Below are 8,690 nucleotides of genomic sequence, written 5' to 3'. Positions count from 1 at the left end.
CATTCAATAAATAAAGGGTAAAAAAAAAAAATAGGGAGGGGGTAATCTATAAGCTAAAAGATAGTCTATAATCTATACATAAGTCAAATGTAAAAACACATTTATGAGACAGAAAATTTTATTTATAACTGAATACTTAATAATATTAAGGAATAAGGAATTCTTGGGGATTTTTTTTGTTGTTGTGACATTAATGTGGTTTTTTTTTTTTTTTTTTTTTTTTAGTCCTTATGGAAATACATACTGAAATATTTATGGATGAAAAGATATGATATTTGGCTTTGTTCCAAAATAATTCAGTGAGATGGGGGAGTGGGTGGGGTATAAACAAAACAAGATTGTACGTGAATTGGTCATTGCTAAAGCTGGTTGCTGAATACACAGGGATTCTTTTCTCTCTACTTTTGTGTGTGTTCAAACTTTTACATTTAAAAAATGTTTTAAGAATTATGAAAGAAGATCATTTACATATACTGTATGACAGGAAAAGTTTCACAGATACTGTTCTTTCTCATGACTAACAATTAAGCCCTACTATTGCAAAAAGCCCTTCTCCCTTTGCAGATGCGTGTACCTCCGGAGACCCTCAATGGCATTATATTAATGCAAGGATTCCCCTGGGCAAAGAGTGGCTCCGACCAACTTAAGAATGAAATGAAATCCTAATAGAGACACACATGTACAATGTATGCCTGTCGGTTGCAGTATGTGTTTTAGTGTATACTTGCTACCTTTTTTAACTATCCAGTTTCAAAATTATTAAAATAAAATCACACTCATGATAAAAAAAAAATCCAGTTAGTACAGAAGATGAAGAAAAGCTGAAAAGTTCAATTCTTTTCTCTCACCATCCAGTCTCATTAGATAGAACCACCTAATTAACACGTTGAATATCCTTCCAGAAATATTCAATGCATAGTCACATGTGTGGTTGTACGGGTGTGTGGGTATGTGTATGTGTGTTTGGAAAAGTTATTAGTTCAAGACTATTTGAATAAACACAAGAATTATCTGACTTTGGGTTAGTTTTATTATCAACAATTATTAGTGAACATATAATACATCTTTATTTTGTGGCAACACTTTAATATTCGCAAAGTTGTATATTCATAGAACTTCATCTTAGCCCTCTTGTCACATGTGATTTTCCATATCATCCTAATATAGTTATTTATGCTTTCATTGATAATTTGAAAATATAGCTGAATTTTTTCATCTTAATATAAAAAAAATACATTAGGGTATCTGGGTAGCCCAGTCAGTTAGGCTTCTGCCTTTGGCTCAGGTCATGATCTCAGATCCTGGAATCCAGTATCCATCTGGCTCCCTGCTCAGCAGGGAGTCTCCTCCTTCTCCTTCTACCACTCCTCCTGCTCATGCTCATACACTTTCTCTCTCTCTTTCAAATAAATGAATGAAAGAAAGAAAGAAAGAAAGAAAGAAAGAAAGAAAGAAAGAAAGAAAGAAAGAAAGAAACATGAAGATGAAAAGTTAATGGCTTATTTATTGTTTCTTTAAACAATTTAAAACAATTTAAAGGTGGAAAGGTACCAGGCCTGGACTGAATGCTGGTGTCGCAGAGCTACTGGATCGGTTAGAAATGGTAGAGGTGGAGGAGACACTGAAGCAACTTCAGAGCCAGAAGGGAATATAGGGCATCATCGTGGTGAACACAGAAGGCATTCCCATCAAGAGTACCATGGACAATCCCACCACCACACAGTATGCCAACCTCATGCGCAACTTCATCTTGAAGGCCCGGAGCACCATGCGTGAAACTGACCCCCAGAATGACCTCACCTTCCTTCAAATTTGCTCCAAGAAAAATGAAATTATGGTTGCACCAGATAAAGACTATTTCCTGATTGTGATTCAGAATCCAACTGAATAAGCCACTCTCTTGGCTTCCTGCATCATTCCTTAATGTAATAGCCCCTAAGAGTGATAATGTTAATCATGTCAATCAACTGGCAGGTGGAAATTATCTTGGAACCTACTTAGACGGATCCAGTGCCCACAGTCATCAAAGTCATCCCTCTGCTGGCCAGTCACCCTTGAATTCTTGGGAGGACCTTCTTTCCTCACCTCCAGATTTTGGAGCAGGAGCTTTGAGCAGCCCACACACCCTGTTCCTTCCGTCTGACCTTCAGTTTACTTGGCCACCCTTGGAAAAGTCTGTTTTCCTTTAACTAAAAATAACTAAAATGCTTTAAAAAAATAAAAAATAAAACAATTTAAAGCCATTCTTTAAACTAAAAATATTTAGATGGATCTTCCTTTGGGATATTACAGTGCTCTCATCAATGAGGTAATACAAAATTTTAGTGCATGCAAAGAAAAGAACAATGTCAGTATCTTTACTTAACCTTATGTCATCTGCCTGAATTAGGAGTAAAAATGGTTATGTTACAGATATGTGCAACAAGTTTTTCAACATACATTAAACTGTGAGAGTAGCTTTTTTATATTACCTCTCTGTAATGTTTAGCCTTTTTTTAAGTTTTAAGATTTGCAGCAATAAAAAAACATTTCTATTCTTTAAAAAACTTTAATCCACTAACATAATTATTGCACTTCAGATGATTCTCAATTGAACACTGACTACAAGTTCTTTTCTTTCCTGTTCTTTCTTTTTCAGTCAATTTATTATATTTTTTAGTAATCTCTATACTATACAGGCTCAAACACACAACCCTGAGATCAAGAGTTCCATGCTCTTCTGACTGAGCCAACCAGGCGCCCCTCCTATTAATTCTTTTACAATATTTCAAGATTCATCTTAGCTTCAGTTAGGCAATACAATACTATTCTTCAATACGGCCCCTATTGACATGCTCATTTCATTTGTGCTCTTCCAATGACTACTGATTTTTCAAATTACTGAAAAAGAAAAGAAAAGGTAACTCTAAAAAAAATTAAAAAAATTAAAAAAAATTAAAAAAAAAAAAAAAGAAAAGGTAACTCTTACTTTGGTTACATGCAGGACTGTCTTCATGGGCATGCGACCTGCACAGGCCCACAGGGCCAGGTTCAAAAGGGCCCCACACTTGGTTTAACTCTCTACTATCACTGTGTTGCAATTCACAATAATTGAATCCTTGAACTTGGGTTTTATAAGTGAAGTCCAAAGGGACAATGTAGCATGGCATGAGCAGATCATGCACATGGTATGTGTGTCTGTCATTTCTTGCCACCTCATTTTCATATAGCATTCCTGGTGCTGCCTGAACACAGAATATAGTGGATCCAGAATTGAGTTCAACGGGACTTAAAGCAAGCACAAAGCAAGCATTTTATGGAAGCTGCTGGCTTCCAAAGAGTGTTAGGAGAATGCACATGAATCAAGAAGCAAAAGAAAAAACAGGTGAGACAGCTCTTTGCAGCATATCCAGTGTGGTAGTAAGAACAAAATATATATGCATGTGCGAGCTACAAAAACGCAAATTGTACAAGTTTGGTGACCCTGCATGCAAGTTAAATGTTCTCATATAATTCGAATAAATATATTAGAATAAACTTAAAACTGAAATTCCACAATAAAAAGATGAATGGTAAAAAGCATGCCAGTAACTTAAAATGTTTGATTCTTCTTTACTTAGAGCAGCATTAAATAAACTAAAAACACCACAAGTCAACAGAGATACTGTGGGAAAAGGGAAAAAGCTTTATATTTTAGTCCCTTTAATGACATGTTTTTTCTCACTTTTGAACAAGCAAGCAGTCTTCCATTTTCATTTTGCACCAGGCCTCACAAATTCTGTAACCAGCTCTGGTTATGTGTTCTCTGTCTGCCCAGAAACCCTCCCACAGGAAGCATCTGTCTTCCATTCTGAAGTCATTAGTTCACTCTGGCAGCTCAGGTTTGGCTGGAGAAAGGACATCTTTATTTGGGTGAATAGGCGGCACTAGCAAACTGAAGCAAAAGGAATAATTGTGTGTCCTGAAATCTCGTATGGTAAACACTCAGACTCTTATAGATTAGGTTTTCTTTCCTTTGTTACCATTTACAAAGCTGTGAATTTTTCACACTGAAGAGCAGGTGTCAAAATGAGTGTTTTTCCTTCATTACTTCCTTACAAAATCTCAAGACTTCCCAGGGCCATCTTGCTGTGAATTTTCTTTTCTTTTAGAGCTCCTAGAGCTCCTAGCCAGTGTGGCTCAGTCAGTTAAAAGCCAGACTCTTAATAAGTCTTTATTTTATTTTTTTTAAGATTTTTTATTTATTTATGATAGTCACAGAGAGAGAGAGAGAGGCAGAGGGAGAAGCAGGCTCCATGCACCGGGAGCCCGACGTGGGATTCGATCCCGGGTCTCCAGGATCCCGCCCTGGGCCAAAGGCAGGCGCCAAACCGCTGCGCCACCCAGGGATCCCTAAAAGCCAGACTCTTGATTGGGCTCAGGTCATGATCTCAGAGTGGTGGGATGGGGGTCACGTGTGGGGCACAGCGGGGAGTCTGCTAGAGAATCTCTCTCCCTCACCCTCTGCCCTCTCCTGCCCACTCTCTCTCTCTCTCAAGTAAACAAATAAATCTTTTTTTAAAAAAGATTTTATTGGGGTAGTCCGGGTGGCTCAGCGGTGGGGGACTCAATCCCAGGGCCCCGGGATCATGACCTAAGCCGAAGGCTTAACCAACTGAGCCACCTAGGTGCCCCTACATAAATCTTAAAAAAAAAAAAAAGAAAAACACTAGACATGACCTAAGACTACCAAAAACTGGGTTGTTAATTTTCATTATGTGTTTTTCTGTCACTGTCTCTGATGAACCTCCTTCAGAATATCTCAACAAATATTTATCGAGAGCCAGCTTTGTGAGAGGCGCTGAGCTAGGCATTTGGGATATCAAGGGAGAAAGAGTCCCTAGCCTCAAGGGATTTACATGGAAAAATTTCCAGAGGAAACAAGTAAAGCCAAAATTTGATGATGAGCGATCTAGTGGCTCCTAGAGTAAGTTCTTTGTTTTCTTCTTTTCCCCACACAAACTAGTGAACTTTATCTCTCCTGGTTCATAAATCAGTCCCTGCTAACAAACTAAGCACATGAAGTTAACTTAGGGTACCACTGGATAAACATATCAAGGCTGCCAGAAATGGCAGGAAGAGGTTAAAGCTGACTCATTTGGGAGGAGAAAACGCTCCTTTGAAAAAAAGCTGCTATCCTTATGAGTGGAAGTCTCGGCTTCTCTGATTTGAAAATCTAAGTACAGAAATGCTGCTTTGGAGAATCTAAGCAAAACGAAACTCTCCAAATCCCAAATCTGCGATTCAGAGTAGCTCCATTGACAATGATCAAAACCATTCCTCAAGTTGTGACAGGTGCTGTTATACTTCGAGAGTCCATTTATCCAGAAGTCTCTGAGGTCTTTTCTTCAACATTCACTCACTCTTCTTCATTCTCAACACCCACATTAGCAATAATAACTTGCGATGGGTTTCTAATACCAGGCTCTTGAGAGTTGGCTTGTGGTTCTGTTACAGACATGTTCCTGAACATGATTTAACATATTTAATGCTGGGAGGCAGAAATCCTTTGGAACTTGTTTTCATGAAATGCTTGTGGATCCTCTTGCCCCAAACAGTCCTCAATTACATAATATTTATCTAATCCCCAACATCTATTCTTTCCTTCTTCTTGGCAATAGTATTCCTGATTTTTAGCTGAGCACATGGCCACCTGGTATAAAGACCTTTCCCAGCTTCCTCCCTTTTTCAACTAAGAATGGCCATATGATGAAATTTTATCTAACGTGATAAAAGCAAGATATATGTATATAATATTCTTCTTTCCTGTTGGCTGGAAGGCAAATGTGACAGCTGAGGGCTTAGCATCCACTTTGGACCAGGAGATGGAACACTAAAGACAGTAAAACAGAAAGACAGGAAGAACATACATCCCTGATGACTTCAGGCACTGCTTATTTCTGGACTTTTACATGGAGAGGAAAAAAGCTCTCTTGTTAAAGCCACTATTATTTTGATTTGCTAGAGCTAATCCTAGCTGATACATTTTCCTTTAGATGCCTGTTTCATCTTTCTTAGGTGAACTCAGTCTTAATATTTATACTTTTTTTCTACTTTGTAAATGATTGCTCCTTCTAGAGATTCCTTAAGGAAATTATGCTTCTCACAACTCCGGTTAACTCTAGTTTTTAAAAGGATTTAAACAGCATAACAATTGCAAATATTAAATCAATAGCTACAAATATCAGCTATTGGTCTTCTGCCAATGTTTACTCTAATTCTGCTAAAGAATTGCATCTATTCTAGATTCTAATCCCATCTAAAGCATTCGGCTCTAAGCCCACCTCTAGCTTAGTTTCTGACCCTATCCATCCCAACCAGCTTTCACAATTTGACATTCAATTAACAAAAAAAAACAATTTTTTTTTTTAAGAAACAGGGCATCTGGATTCCACCTCAAGCCTGAACCAAGTCTGATAGAAGCATCACTTCCCTTCTGAAGTGGAGGTTGGATGAGCGTTTCCTGTGGCAGCCACTGACGCTGTTGCTGGAATGGGGGAGTCAATGATGCCAAAGTTGTGAGCCAGGAGACAAGTGGAATGCTTCCACTCCAAAAGACAAGGTGAGAACTTGATGGATAACAAAGCAGTTGGATAAATGCATTATAGAGTCACTAGTGGAGAAGGTCTCAATGGGATGGGGAAGTACCCCATTGGGTCTGAAAGAGCAGTTCAAGATTTAGTCCTGAGGCAGAGTAAGCAACAGGGGATCTCTTTGCCTAGTTCCCTGCAGACACAGGTGAGAGAAGTTCCAGTGGCCTTAAAATTAAAAATAGAGCCTAAAATCATAAGGAAGCTACTACAAATATGAGCTGGACATGGCAGGTTAAGGTGACAATCTTAGGGAAAAGTTGTAACTGTGGTTAACATGAATGAAAATTAAGGTACATAGGGATGCCTGGGTGGCTCAGTGATTGAGCATCTGCCTTTGGCTCAGGTCATGATCTCGGGGTCCTGGAGTCTAGTCCTGCATCGGGCTCCCTTCAAGGAAACTGCTTTTTTATATATATAATAAATTTATTTTTTATTGGTGTTCAATTTACCAACATACAGAATAACACCCAGTGCTCATCCCGTCAAGTGCCCCCACCCCCCCCACCCCCCGCCCTCCTCCCCTTCCACCACCCCTAGTTCGTTTCCCAGAGTTAGGAATCTTTATGTTCTGAGGGAGACTGCTTTTCCCTCTGGTGTGTCTCTGCCTCTCTGTGTGTGTTTCTCATGAATACATAAATAAGATCTTAAAAAGAAAGAAAATAAAATTAAGGTACATAAACAGATAACTGCATAAAAATTAAAAATTTGAAGAAATTTATGGCTGTAATTGTGATTCCATAATTGACTTAACTCTTTAATTTGAATTTTGAAGGGGCTAGATGGAAGAGGTGCTATTAATACCAAATGATAATTACCAACATAAGGGCTATTATCCATTTTAAGCTACTCAGTTTCCTTACAAAGAATCATTTCAAAGGTCATGCAAATCCTGATACATTCAACAAATGAAATTTATTTTAACTGAAAGTGAAAAAAAACACCAAGAATGTTGGAAATTAAATTAATAATTGAAACAAACCATTCCCAAACAAGCTCAGAATATACTGGCTTGAATCACTGGGCACTTTAGTCCCTAAAAAAAAAGCCAAAGTAAAATATATCAGCCAGTGGCCACAAATGTCCAGAATTTAGCAAGAAAATGAAAGGAATAGATGGTGACTACACTCCAGTGATCCTCAGAGAGAGTCTTTCCTTTCCCGTTCCCTTTAATGAGGTGATTTGGAGAAGGATTTCGTACCCCTGAGAGCTGAAGCTGGTTTAGTCACAGAGCTTGCTGTTCTTTCCTCTTTATTTTTTTCTTTACTGGAAAATGATTCCTAGCAGTGGGCCAGAGAAGCTCATCAATGAGGGGCACAGGTGTGCCTCCCAGAAGAAGGACTAGGATGGGGGAACTAGCCCAATCTGGTGTACATCTGGAGCTATCTAGTCTGCTATGACAGTTGTCCCAGAATGTATAGAAAGAGCAAAACAGGCATCAGTTTCCAATCTGATTTTCTTCTTTGCCTCAAGGCCAGATCTGATGCCTTTGACACCAAGGCAGGCAGAATAAGAAGCTCTGAACTATCAGCAGAAAATGTATAAAACAAAGTACCTATTGAATGTCACCGATGTGCTTGGATACTCAATGGATACAAAACAGTGGAGATGAAAGATAAACTCAAAATGGATAAAAGATCTAAATGTGAGACATGCTTCCATCAAAATATTAGAGGAGAACACAGGCAACACCCTTTTTGAACTTGGCCACAGCAACTTCCTGCAAGATACATCCATGAAGACAAGAGAAACAAAAGCAAAAATTAATTATTAGGACTTAATCAAGATCAAAACTTCTGCACAGCAAAAGAAACAGTCAACAAAACTAAAAGACAACCTACAGAATGGGAGAAGAGATTTGCAAATGACGTATCAGATAAAGGGCTAGTTTCCAAGATCTATAAAGAACTTATGAAACTCAACAGCAAAGAAATAAACAATCTAATCATGAAATGGGCAAGAGACATGGACAGAAATCTCACAGAGGAAGACATAGACATGGCCAACACTCACATGAGAAAATGCTCCGCATCACTTGCCATCAGGGAAATACAAATCAAAACCACAATGAGATACCACCTC

The 8,690-nt window shown here is 38.4% G+C and overlaps 1 pseudogene; it reads left to right on the top strand.

Moving 5' to 3' along the window:
* The first annotated feature begins 1,600 nt into the window (after positions 1-1,600).
* Positions 1,601-1,966, top strand: LOC112668293 (dynein light chain roadblock-type 1-like; annotated as a pseudogene).
* The last annotated feature ends 6,724 nt before the right edge of the window (positions 1,967-8,690 follow it).

Source organism: Canis lupus, chromosome 36, assembly GCF_003254725.2.
Source record: "Canis lupus dingo isolate Sandy chromosome 36, ASM325472v2, whole genome shotgun sequence".
NCBI lineage: Eukaryota > Metazoa > Chordata > Mammalia > Carnivora > Canidae > Canis > Canis lupus.
This window is presented reverse-complemented; position numbering and strand designations above follow the sequence as displayed.